The 13,911-nt window shown below is 43.0% G+C and overlaps 1 protein-coding gene across 1 annotated transcript in view; it reads left to right on the forward strand.

The window, feature by feature from the left end:
• Positions 1–13,911, forward strand: part of KSR2 (kinase suppressor of ras 2) — a 584,421-nt gene that overhangs the window by 537,388 nt on the left and 33,122 nt on the right. The window lies entirely within an intron of this gene.

Genomic DNA, 13,911 nt, shown 5'->3' on the forward strand with positions numbered 1-13,911 from the left:
TACTATGTTCTAGCCACTGTGTTTATTGCTAGGGATACAAAGAAAGACAACAATATGGCCCCTGCCCTCATGGAACTCACATTCTGATTTAAATTTATTTATTTAACATATTTGGTTTTCAGCATTGATTTTCACAAGAGTTTGAATTACAAATTTTCTCCCCATTTCTACCCTCCCCCCCACTCCAAGATGGCGTATATTCTGGTTGCCCTGTTCCCCAGCCCTCCCCTGTGTCACCCCACTCCCCTCCCATCCCCTTTTCCCTTTCTTTCTTGTAGGGCAAGATAAATTTCTACGCCCCATTGCCTGTGTATCTTATTTTCTAGTTGCATGCAAAAACTTTTTTTTTTGTTTTTGAACATCTGTTTTTAAAACTTTGAGTTCCAAATTCTCTCCTCTCTTCCTCACATTCTAATGGAGGGGGATAACATAGGAATAACTAAGTACATAATACAAGATGCATTCGGAGTAGATGGCAAACAATCTTTGAGGATAAGCTGCTAGCAGCTCCAGTTAGGGGGTGGGATGTGAAGGGACTAGGAAAAGCCTCTTGCAGAAGGTAGAATTTGAACTGCATCTTGAAGGAATCCAAGGAAGTTAAGAGGATAATAATATATTGTATTATATCATTATAATATAATAATATGTAATAATAATAGTATATTGTATTTTACATAGAGGATAATATGATATATTCCCAATAAGGAAGAAGAAAAGCATTCCAGGCATGGGGAATTACCATTGCAAAGATATGAGGGTGGGAAATGGAACATCATGTTTCGGGGGACAGTAAATAAGCCAGTGTCACTGATCACAGAGTGAAATCTATGAAGACCAGAAACATAGGAAGGTACTAGGCTGGGAATAGCCCTAAATAGCCCTAAAGGGCAGTAGGGAGCCACTGGAGTTTATTGAGGAGGGAAGTTGATGTGGTCATCACTCATAGAAGGTTAGGGTTGGTCGTCACCTTGGAGCTTGTCTATTCTGATCCTCTTCTTCCATGGAGAAGTTAAGTGAGACCTAGAGAGGTGACATGGCTTTTTCCCAGTCACAACAGGGTCATATAAGGAATGAAAACTCAGTTCTTCTGAGGGTACCATGCCCTTTCTTATTTTCAGTGAGCCTTTCCACAGCAGCCCCTCTCTCTCCTTCTAATTCATTCAGAGGATCATAGACTTAGAACTGAAAAGACCTTAGAGGTCACTAGTCTGATTCCCTCATCTTACAGATGAGGAAACTGAGGTCCAGATAGGTTTGGGTGGCCTGCCCAAAGTCACACAGCACAAATGGCCACAGTTGGATTCCAATTCAGGTCATCAGACTCCAAATTCAGCTTTCTTCCCACTGTACACACTGTTGTTCCTTACCTTGTACTGTATAAGGGAGCCAGATAAACAAGCGTATTAGAAATGTCTAAAATAAAAGCAAATAAGCTCATGCTTGAAGTGCAGAGGAAAGAAGAGGGAAGGAAACAAGAATTTATATAGCGCCTACTATGGGCCAGGCACTATGCTAGGCTCTTTCCCGACATTATTTCATTTAATTCTCAGAACAACCCTAGGAGGTAAGTGTGGTTATGATTCCTATTTTATACTTGAGGAAACTGAGGCAAACAGAAATTAAGTGACTTGATGATGTTCACACAGCTAGTGGCTATCTGAGGTTGGATTCAAACTCAGGTTCTCCTAACTTCGGGCCCAGTACTCAATCCAATAGCTGCCTATTGTGGAGGTTCTATGAATTTCTCTAGATTCAGTAAGGAATAGGACACTGATTCATAGATCAACTATGCCATATGTTGATGGCAAATGGGACCAATGCAAAGAACCCAACAAGCTCAATGAATGGTGTTCAATTGTTTCAGTCATGTCTGACTCTCTGGGAGGGTCCATAGATACTGGAATGGTTTGTCATTTCCTTCTCTAGATCATTTAACAGATGAGGAAACTGAGGCCAACGGGGTTAGGTGACTTGCTCAGGGTCACACAGCTAGTAAGTGTCTGAGAGAAGATTTGAACTCAAGTCTTCCTGACTCCAGGTCCAGTGCTCTATCCACTGCACCACCTAGCTGCTAGATGAATATCTAGTGCCATTTTCTAGCCTGGTGTTGCAACAATTTGGCTAGCAGCTGCTGTGGGGGTGAAGGACCAACACAAGCCCAACGACAAAAATGCTGCAAGCACAGGTTCTTTTGATCTGCTTTACTAAAGAAAGCAACGTTAAGGGGTTAACAATCTTACTTTAATCCAACATACAAATATCATTCACTCAGCTCAGGGGGGAAAGCCAGCACCCTGAGCTTCAGAGCAAATACAATCAAAGCAGATAAACACAAGTCAACAGACATGTTTCTGTCTGACAAAATCTCAATAAACAGTTACCAGAGAAGCATCAACTTCTGAGTTTTCTCCAAAGCCAGGCAGCCCATAACACTGGCTGGCCCAGAGTTACACACCACTCCTGCTGTGGCTCAGAGCTCCAAAAGAGAAAGCCAACCTCTGGGTTTATATATCTTGTTCAGGGTCAAAGTTGAGTCACACATGTGACTCACCCATGTGACCTAAAATCGTCACAAAAATATGACTTAAACCCACGTGGTCTAAAAGCCTCTGATGTCATAAACATGTCACTCAAACCCATGTAAACTAGGCTTTCCCTTGAGGCAAGGAGGTCATCAAGGACTCCTAATTTAATCAAGGAAACAAAGGCCAAACTCTTCAGGGGCACTTGGTTGAATAAGTGCTAAGAGCCCATCTTGATTGCCAATGTACCTGGCTTCCATCTCTAACTCTAAACACCCCTGGACATCAGCAAGAGACAGAACTGCTTATATAGTCAGGATATGTCAAAGGTGGGACTTTAACCCAGGTCTTACTGGCTGTGATGCCAACTCTTTATCCACCCAGCCTCTCCATAGAGGCACATAGAAACAAGTGCAAATACACAGAAAGGAAATACAAGGACATCTGGTAGAGGGGAGGGCATTAGCAAAGACCTCATGCGAGAGGTGCAGCTTGAGTGGAACCTTGTGGATGGCTGCTGCTGGCCATAGGGAAATGTTGACCTCAACCACACATGGACTAGCTGGCTCACAGGAAGGTTGGTCTGGCTACTGTTTGGTCTCATAGCTCCTTGGCCAGATGGTCAACTCCATTGAATTGCTATCGTAGTAGCATTAGCCTCACTGGTGGGCAAACCTATAAAAAAGAAGGAGCAGATGGGAATCTGGAAATCCCCACTGGAGATCTCAGGGTTCAGATTCAACCAGCTTTTGGCCCGTTGGCTACTGGGGGCCAAAGACTCATCAGATTTCATAGAATCATTTATTTTCCAGCATTTACTTGAGCTTGACTGTGGCATTGAAGGCCAGCGGTTAAGTAATGAAAGCCTCTATTATTAAAAAGAAAAAAAAGCACAGCTTAGGGACTACTGGTTCCCCCAGGATCTGCAATCTGCTGCTTTGCATATTTGGATTGACCCAGGGTAATTGTCACTTTTCTCATTTCTTCCCCTTTTTGGGTGCTCTCTTTTCTTCCTTTCTTTAATGTCAGTGGCCATTTTACCCATATGTCTTCATTTACCTGGCATGCCTTTTGTTATTCAGATGTAGAGCCTGCAAAAGTATCTGATATTTCTCATGTCCTTCCTGGCATTTCCCATTCTGTATACCATTAAGCTGGCATTTTTAAATCATAACTCCAGGGTTAATATCTTCGATATTCATTCCTACCATTTTTTCAGATGATTGATATCACTCCGGGGGGCTGGAATTCAATGCCTTGTGTAAGTTGTCACTTTAAATGAGATTTATTTGCAAAAGAGGGGAGGAAATAATATTGAAAACAATTAAGGTGTTTTGTTTGTTTCTGGGCTGTGGAAAATGTATAGAAGGGATTGGTAATGGTTTCTGACAGTTGAGGAGGCTTTGGAAATAACAGATACCTTTGAAGTCTCCCACATTCAAAGTTCCAGTCAGAAGGAATTCTCCCTAGCATCTCCAATCCTGGACTGCTGTCCCTTAGTCCGTTTGTTTTCAGCTGGGGGTGACAGATAGGGCCAGCATCCCTTTGTTGGACTGGTAAATAGGGATTCAAGACTTCATGCCTTCTAAGGGAAGTCCCTTTTTCTATCTATAAAACCAAGGCCGTAGATCCACAAATCTAAAACTCAAAAGCTATATCATCCAAATGCCTCAGCAAGGTGGTGTGTGTAGAATGGTGTCTTTGGAGTTGGCAAGACCTAAGATCAGACACTTAGGAGCTATGTGACCTTGGTCACCTCTCTTTGTCTCAGTTTCCTCACCTGTAAATGATACTGTGATCCTTCATTTGACAGATGAGGAAACTGAGGCAAACGGGGTGAAGTGACTTGCCCAGGGTCACACAGCTAGTAAGTGTCTGAGGCCAGATTTGAACTAATGAAGATAAGTCTTCTTGACTCCAGACCCAGTACTGTAGCCACTGTACCACCTAGATGCCAGATTCTCATTTTACAGAAAGGGAAACTGAGGCCCAGAGATATTAAATGATTTGCCTGAAGGCATAAGATCAGATCTTGGGTTGGAAGGAACCTAGAGATCATCTAGCCCAACACCTTTCTTTTAAGAAAAACCAAGGCACAGAAAGGTTTCTAGTGCTTAACACAGTGTCCGACACATAGTAGACACTTAATAATTGCTTGTTAACTTGACTTGTCTGAGGTCACATGGGTAGTAAGTCTCAGAAGTGGGATCTGAACTCATGTGTTCTGACTCCAGAGCCAGGGTTCTTTCCTTTCTACTGAGATGCCTCCTTTGCCAGGTCTTTATTCTTTCTCAACCTTCTGTTTCTGTTGGGAAGTGGGGGAATACCCCCAGGACTCTGGCCTAGGTCCTCTTGTCTTCCAGCTCTAAAAACAACCGAGATTCCTAAAGTCTGATGGTGGAATTGTTCTGATCTTTTGGTTATAAAGCAGTCAGTAAATGAGACTCTCCCTGCTAGATCTCTGGTGTGAAACACTTATGTTATATGCTAAGTATTATGATAAAAACTTTACTAATATGACTTCATTAGATACTCACAATAAGCCTGGGAGATAAGTGCTATTTTAATACCCATTTTACAGATGGGGGAACTGAGGTAGAGATTAAGTGACACACACAACCAGTAAGTGTTGAAAGCTGGATTTGAACTTAGGTCTTCCTGTCTTCAGCCCCATCACTCTACCCACCACAATACCTAGCTGCCTTTGGGCCAGGTTGTTGCAATTTGGCCTTCAAAATCATGCTTGAGGTTCAGGATTGTCTCTTAGTCTAGGCGCTCAGGCCTAGACTACATTTGAACAGAAAAGAATGCTCTTTGTCTTTTCTGGGCAATTCTAGGCCCAAGGTCAATTACTACACATTTTGACTCCTATGGAATAGAGTGATGAACTTAGAATAGGTATAGTCCATCTACCAATTGATAGTGGCAGCCAGGTGGCACAATGGATAGAGCTCTGGAGCTGGAGTCAGAAATACCTAGGTTCAAATCTGCTCTCAGACACTTACTAGCTGTGTGACCCTGGCCAAGTCACTCAAGCCTGTTTGCCTCAGTTTCCTCATCTGTAAAATGAGCTGAAGAAGGAAATGGCAAACCACTCCAGTATCTTTGTCAAGAAAACCCTAAATGGGGTCATGAAGAGTCAGACACAACTGAAATGAGTGAACAGCAATAAAATCAATCAATCAGGAGGCATTTCTTAGGCATTCACTGTAAGCCCTCCACCATGCTAGGTTCTGGGAATACAGAAAAAAAAAGGAATGAAATAATTCCTGCCCTCAAGGCATTTACACTCCAATGGGAAGAGACAAAGTGTACATCTATAAATAAAGGAATGAATACACACAGATAGATAATAAACACAAGGTCTGGGGGGAGAGGAGGGAAGGGACACTAGCAATTGATAGACCTGAGTTTACATCCCACTTGTGAGATTTATGAGCTGTGTCTCAATCTCTCTGATCCTCAGTTTCCTCATTTGTAAAGTGAGAATGGTACTTCCCATAGTATCTGAGAGAGGCTAGGGACTGAATGTGTAATTTCATAAATATAGAGAGCTCCCTCTCCCAAAGGAGGCTGGCACTTTCTCTGCAGCTTATCATAGTCTTAGAGAGTTGTCTAAAGAATGCCAATGCCACACGGCCAGTACATAAGCCAGGTATAAGACTTGAACTCAGCTCTTTTTCGGCTCTCAGGCTGTCTGTCTATCCATTGTTCCATTCTCCCCCTCAGTAAGTAAAACCCTTTTCGAACTTTAAAGTATTATTGGAATGTTATTTGTTGTCATTTTTGTTATCGCCAGCCCTCCACCTCCTGGTTCCCTGAGCTTTCCAGGAGGTTCTGGCACTTGGACCAGCCTGGCTTGGAGTGCCATCATCCTTTCTGTTGCTCACCATCTGTTCAGCAATGTGGACCCGCCCCACAGAGGCCATGAAAGATGAAATATCTCTGTGCTTCAGGAACTGGGCTCAATCAGTTCCAGTAAAACTACTTTCAGGCTAATTTACAGTAAATCCCCAGCATACTTCTGTGGCCGTGCTGGCTGGATGATTTGCCAAGCTTCCAGGGGGCGGAAGCTGACTGCCAAGGTTCCTAGAGCTTGTAATCTGTCCTGTAGGGACATGGAGGATGTGTTGGGAGGCAGCTGGTACCTATCTTGGAAGCTACATTTGACTATAAGCTTCTTGAAGCTAGGAACCATGTATCTTTATGGCCCCCTTCACGCCTGACCCCCATTTCCTGGAAATTTCTACACCCTTCCATTCCTATTCTGGCCATCATCTCCACCTCCTTCCCCTCCAAACCTTGGACTCCTTGAACCACCCTGGACTCTAATAAGTGACCTTATCTTGCCTGCAACTGAAATCTCATCTACCAGCTCTAAGCCAGCATGGTGACACCAGGCCAGACCCTTCTATGTGTCCTCTTCTCCACCCCCCCCACCCCACCCCACCCCCGCCCAGTAGAACTAAGTTCCTTGAGGGTAAAGACAGTCTTGTTTCCTAGTATTTGTGTCCTCAGTACTTAGGACAGTGAGTGCTTAATAAAGCCTACAGGGGCAGCTAGGTGGCGCAGTGGATAGAGTGCTGGGCCTGGAGTTAGAAAGGCTTATATTCATGAGTTACATCTCACCTCAGATATTTACTAGCTGAGTGACCCTGGGCAAGTCACTTAACTGCCAACCACTCCAGTATCTTTGCCAAGAAAACCCCAAAAATGGAATCAGGAAGAGTCAGACCCGACTGAAATGACTCAGCAACAACAACAATAAATGTCTTGCCCATAAAAGTGCTCAATGTTACCTTTCCTGGCTTGTTTAACATTACTTCCCTTCATTCTCTCTATATTCCAGCCACACTGACCCACTTTCCCTTCTCTGACCCTACCATTCCATCTCCTGAACTTGGCATTCCATTTCTTGCCTTCACACCTTTGCCCAGGCTGTCCCTCATGCCTGGAATACACTTCCTCCTCCCCTGTGCCTCTTAGAATCCCTAGCTGCCTTGAAGGTGCAAATCGGATGCTATCCCCTTTGGGATGCCTTTCCTGACCCCCTCTAGCTCTCAGTACCTTCTCTCTCCCCAAATTACCTTGTATCAGCTTCCCTTTGTAATATATTATAACCAGGCCAATAAAATAAAAGTCCTCTGAAGGCAGGCAGCTGTTTCTTTTTTGTCTTGGCATATGTGTGTGTATGTGTGTGTGTGTATACGTATATGTATATGTATAGATGTATGTGTGTATCTGTAGGTATATATGTATATACACATATATACATATACGTATACACACCTATATATGCACATACATGTGCATTTACATATGCATGTATGTGCATACACATATATATCTATATGCATGTGTATTGTATGGTATGTATGTATATATGCATAGATCAAGAGAAAGCATCCACACATACATGCTATCGCTTACATGCAGAATGTGTGGATGACAATGATAGTGTCCGTCTTACGTTTCGAATGAATGAATGAATGAAAACAATTTATTAAATACTGTGCATCTAGCAGTACTCTCAGTGCCCTCACTAGAATCCTGTTTTTTCTCAGGGTTGCAGGTTCTATGTGCTTTGGCCCCAGCACCATCATTACCATTATCAGCCACTGTGTGGGAGCTGGTTGGACCTTGCAGGTAGCACCAAGTCCCACTTGCCATGCCCCTACATCCCCAGAAATCCTCTCCATGAAATATCACAGGTGTTAGAGTTTCATTAGACCTCCTGGCAATTAATGGCATCCCAGAGTAGAGTGGTGGAGTGCATTGGGTTCCCCACTTCCAGAGACTTCGAGCAAAGACTGTATGACTATTTACTGGATAAACCATAGAGGGGTGGTCATTCAGGCATGGGTTGGACTAGATGGCGCCTCTGAGGTCCCTTCCAGCTCTCACAGTCTGCGATTTTTGTGACCTCAGGCTTTATTCTTTCTTCAGTATGACCTTTTAAGACCCAGAAAAGCTCCATAATTCACAGGAATGGCCAGCCAGTACTACAACAGTGGTCATTTTCATTAAGAGTGTATAGAAAGTTCAAAACTTGATGGATGTCCACAGTAGTTTCCCCAGTACTAGTGACAAGAGTAGAGAGAAGTCTCTAACACCAGTTCTTTATGTCAGCAGGAGCAAACCTCTCTACCTCTCTAGGTTTCAGTCTCTTCATTCGATAATTCACCTCCTTCAACAAGTATTTATTAAGCAATTACTATGTGCCAAGTACCATGCTATGTGCTAGGGATGCAAAGAAAAATAAAATATTTCTTTCTGTCAAAGAGCTTACATTCTAATGAGGATGATGGAAAGAATAGCATGGATAATTCAAAGATAATTCACAAGGTGTCCCAAAAGTCTCAGTGCCCCACAGCTAATCTTAAAACTGCACTATGACTTTGGGGACATGCAAATTAAATACAAAATAATTCTGCACTGGCAGGCAGAGTACTGACAACTAGAAGGGAAGGAAAGACTCCTGATTTTAAGCTTAGTATAAGGAAATGCTTTGGGCAACTTCAGAGCTGTCCAAGGTACAGCACTTTCGCTTTCACTGGCAGTTTCCATTCACTGTGATTGTGGAATTTCTTTATGATTAAGTGACCTCTGAGGGCCTCCTTGAGGTTTTCCCCTCGTGAAATTGGCATGGAGAATCTCCTTGAGGACAGGCACTATTTTTTTTTTGTCTTTGTATAGCCAGCACCTTGCACAATCTCTGGCACATAGTGCTTCTTAAAGGTTTGTTGATTGATTTTCTAACATCCCCTTCCCCAGATTCTCTCTCTCTCTCTCTCTCTCTCTCTCTCGTTCTCGCTCTCGCTCTCACTCTCGCTCTCACTCTCGCTCTCTCTCTCTCATGCTTTGCATTCATTTTGTATTTTTTGCTTTTTTTTACTTGTATGTCTCTGGTAGAATATAAACTTCTTGGGAACAGGCACTATTTTTCATTTTGTCTCTGTGTCTCTAGATTCAAGCCCAGTCTCTAAAAACTCAAGTCAACAAGCATTTATTAAGTGTCTACTGTGTTCCAGGCACTGTACTAAGCATTGGAATATGAAAAAAAGGAAAAATAGTCCCTGCCTTCATGGACTCCATAGTCTAATGGGAGAGGCAATGTGCAAAGCACTGTGTACAAACAAGCTATAGATAGAATGAATTGGAGATAATCAACAAAGGGAAAGCACTAGCTGGGGCAGGAGGGAAAGGCTTCTTGCAGAAGATGGGATTTTACTGGAACTTGAAGGAAGCCAGGAAGGCCAGGAGTCAAAGAGGAGGAGAAAGAGAGAAACTGGAGGGATAGCCATTGTGAAAATGCCTGGAGGCATAAGATGGAATGTTTCAGGGGCCATTGTCAGAGAGTATATGGAGGGGAGTTAAGAGTAAGAAGAAAAGAAAGGGGGGAGGGAGAGTGGACATGATATGAAGGGCTTTCAACTCAAACAGAGTATTTTACATTTGATCCTGGAGTAATATGGAGCCACAGGAGTTTACTGAGTGGAGGGGGCAGAGGGAATGACGTGATCAGGCCTGTGCTTTAAGAAGATCAGTTTGACAGCTCTAGAGGTTGGCACACAATGGGTACCCAAGAATTTCTTGTTCAGTTGTATTCCAGTCCTACCTTTCTATGTGACTATTCTTAATACTAAGATGAAATATAGCAGCTTCCATCAAAAGGGAGGATGAAAGCAGAGGGGGAGAAAAAGAGAATACTGTCATATCATTAACTTAGATCAAATTAACATCTTGGAATATTGAAGTCTGTTTAAATTGTTTTCTTAGGTTTTCTGCAGCAATGAGGGTTTTCCTCACCTTAGCTCCAGTCTCTAATGAGTATAGGTGGCTATTCAAAAAGAAATACTTGGTGGGAGGGGTTGGAGGTGATATCTATACATGGTCTCCATTTCAGAAACTTAAATGCTGATTAGATTTTAATTGGTTATACAACTTTCCTCCCACCTCTGCCTTTGGTAGCCATCCGCATGGGTATAATCTGCTCATGCATACCAGAGATGTCCAGGCTTGGTTTGGAGTCATCACATTCCCAACTCACTGAATGGCCTTGGGGCAAAGGTGCTGTGGGGATCCAACTCAGTTTGCCTCCTCCCTGTTTTATCACTCAGATGCCTCATCTGGGGCAGGTGCTGGGTGAGCATGGGAAAAGGTTGTCATGTAGAATTCTTTGCCCACAGAAGGTACACCATAAATGTTAATGAGATGAATTAAAAACTCTGAGAATTTCTCAAGAAACGAGCTCCTGGGTGCATTCAAGATTGTCCTATAATTGAAATTGTAACCTCATCCTTTCACTAATGTGAGTGTTAGGAACCAAGTGAGATGATGCCCTCAGAATGGCAGAGTTCTTTTACAAGGCATCATTCAAGAACAAGCATGTCTAACTCAAATTAAAACTCCTAGTCTCATCCTAGCAACATGAAATTTCTCTTCTTGGGTGACTGAATGGTTTCTTTTGGTCTTAATGACTAGTGTATCAATCAATTAGCATCTATGAAGGCTGATCTATGTGTTGTGATAAACTCTTGAGGATACAAAGAAAAAGAAAAAGCAGCTCCTGCCCTCAAGGGGTTTACATTTATGGAGGGAACAACATAAGGGAATGAGCCAATGAAAAATCTGTCCTTAAACACTTAGCATGTGCAAAGCACTATAAAAAAGCACTAGAAAAACAGTGATGGGCCCAACTTTCAAGGACTTCATGTTCTAATGAAGGAAGAAAATGTATGTAGGAAGTTAAGGCACATGCAAAGTCCTACAGCCCTTAGCAGAAAGCAGAGGGGAGGGAACAAGCATATATTAAGCACTGAGTACGGGGCTAAGTGCTTTAGAAATAGTACTTCATTTGATCCTGTGGGGAAAATTGTCAGTCCTGGGACAAACCAGAAGCAGAAACGAAACCCCAAAACCAAAACCAACGATGGTTTATTGAGTGCACTAGTAAGCGAGCCCCACTCACATGAGTGAAGACTTTTTGAAGGAACAAAAGCTTATATAGGTTTTGATTTAGGTGAGAGGTGAATTGGGTAGGGGGTACTTCAGGGCTGTTGCCAAGGGGCTAGCAACAAGAAAGGCTCTTCTTCAGTTAGTTATCACCCTAATAGATAGGACTGTCCATGTTATTTCAGCTGTAAGGAAAGTCAACATCAGGCGACAGGCTATAATACAAGCAGGGTCAGGGCAGAGGAACTGCAGACAAGATGGAGTTGCTTTAGCTTTCTCTGCTACCCACAATCCTCATGACAGCTCAGTGAAGTAGGTCCTATTCTTCCCATTTTACTGTTGAGGAAATTGAGGAAAACAGAGGTTAAGAGGTTAAGCTCGGGATTATGCAACTCATAGGTGTATAAAGCTAGATTTGAACTCAGCTTTTCCTGACTCCAGGTCCAGAGCTCTGTCCACTACACTACGTGCTAATGGCCAAATAGGTAATAAAACTCCGTTAATGTTATTTCCACTGATAAAACCATATCCATTTCTGTTGTTGAAACTGGGTACGGAGAACTTTCTTTTCCAGGTCTTGAGTAGCTGTGGCTGCTGAGAAGGAGGGCCTGCAGCACCTACAGAAGCAGGTTCTAGGTCACAGACACAGCACATACAAGATTCCTATGGAGGAGATAAAAGAGAGTCTTGGAGGAGACAGCAGGCTATGGGCTTGGGTGGGTGGTGGGGGACAGGGAGAGCACTTCTGGAGGAGGGAGCATTTGAGCTGAGTCTTAAAGAATGGCCAAGATTCTAAGAGGTAGATGTCAGGCGAGAGAGTTTCTCAGACTTCGGGGACAGATAATACAGAGGAATCAAATTGGAAAATGGAGCATCATGTGTGAGGAAAAGGAAGTGGGTCACTATGGAGAGACTGACTGTAGGATGTGTGAAGATGAACAATGTGTAAGAAACTGAGAAAGATAGGAAAGGGCCAAGTTAGGAAAGGCTTTGAATGCCAAACAAAAGAGATTAGATTTGATCATGGAGGTAATCAGGGAGCTACTAGAGGTATTGAAGACAGGAGTGACATGAGCAGAACTACACTTCAGGAAAATTTCTTTGGCAACAGAGTGGCGGCTGGATTGGAGTGGGAAAGACTTGAGACAGGAAGACCTAGGAGACTACTGCAGTAGTCCAGGTTAGAGGTGATATGTCTAAAGAACAGATGATGGATTATGCTCATATTCTTGTGACCCAACTGAGGTATCTCCTCTTTGGGGTGTCATCAATAGTGCCATTCTTTTCCACTAATTCTGGTGAGATTTTTGCATAGGAAAGCAAGGGGAAGTCCTGAACACAAGTTTTGTGCCAGAGCCAGACTCTGCCCCCCCGGTGCTCATCCTTGCTTGATCTCACCCTGGCTTCCTTTGTAATCACACTTCTCTGAGTCAAGACCCTCTGGTTGGATATTCATGGCTCTCTTGGTTAGGAACCTCAGAATCTTTGGGCTTGGGCCATTCTGGCTTTAAAGCAACTGTGTTGGTCACTGCCTCCACTATTCAGTATTTCCAACATTCCCAACTTGCGGTTTTCAAGCCGTCCTGCAGCTTTCTTACATGAACTCTTTGCTTTTGTTTCCTCCATACACAAAGCCTCGCAGCCTACACATGTGTCTGACTGTATATATGTTATACTAGAAGGCTACACTGGGCTCAAGCTCACTTTATTACAAGGACCTCCTTTTCAATTACCCATGAGCTTCTGATGACCATTGTGCTGTTTTTGAGGGAAAGAAGTCACTTATTATAGATACTCATTAGATTTTGTTTTATATCATCATTCTGTGTTTTGTGAACTTCAAGTTTTGCTGCAGTAGGTATGGGGCAGCTAGGTGATTTGCCTCCTCCTTAGCCACAAACTTTGGTGAGAAGTTTCAAATCAAAATTTTAAGATAACTCCAATTGAGCAGAGTAGAAACCAGTCCCTCTGGGAAAGATCACAGCCCTTGGAATGAAAAAGTGGTATGAGATCCTGGGATACTGTCCCAAGGTGGGGTGCTGACAGAGACACCAGAGTTCCCCGAGGTCCCTAGGAAGGACTCACTAGGGGAAAGAGAGAAGTGGACTTCACCAGAAAGGACCTCAGCTCAGTTCAGCTAAAGGAGAATGAAATCAGCAGTGTGGTCTAATGGAAAGACAAATGGATTTGAAGTCAGAGAACTTAGACTCAAAGACTCAGATCTTACCTCTGCTTCTTATTAACTGTACCTAGACCCAGAATAAATTCCATTCCAGTTCTAAATCTATGATTCTATGTGCCTAGTATCTTGTAACTGCCTATTTTACTTAATCATTCTTGCTTACTATTTGTTAAGCTCAGTTGTTTCTAGCAGTGTACAAGGGCTATCAGTGCCCTCACATTTTGGCACCCTGAAACAAAGTGCCCATTGACA

The sequence above is a fragment of the Trichosurus vulpecula genome, chromosome 1 (genome assembly GCF_011100635.1).
Source record: "Trichosurus vulpecula isolate mTriVul1 chromosome 1, mTriVul1.pri, whole genome shotgun sequence".
NCBI lineage: Eukaryota > Metazoa > Chordata > Mammalia > Diprotodontia > Phalangeridae > Trichosurus > Trichosurus vulpecula.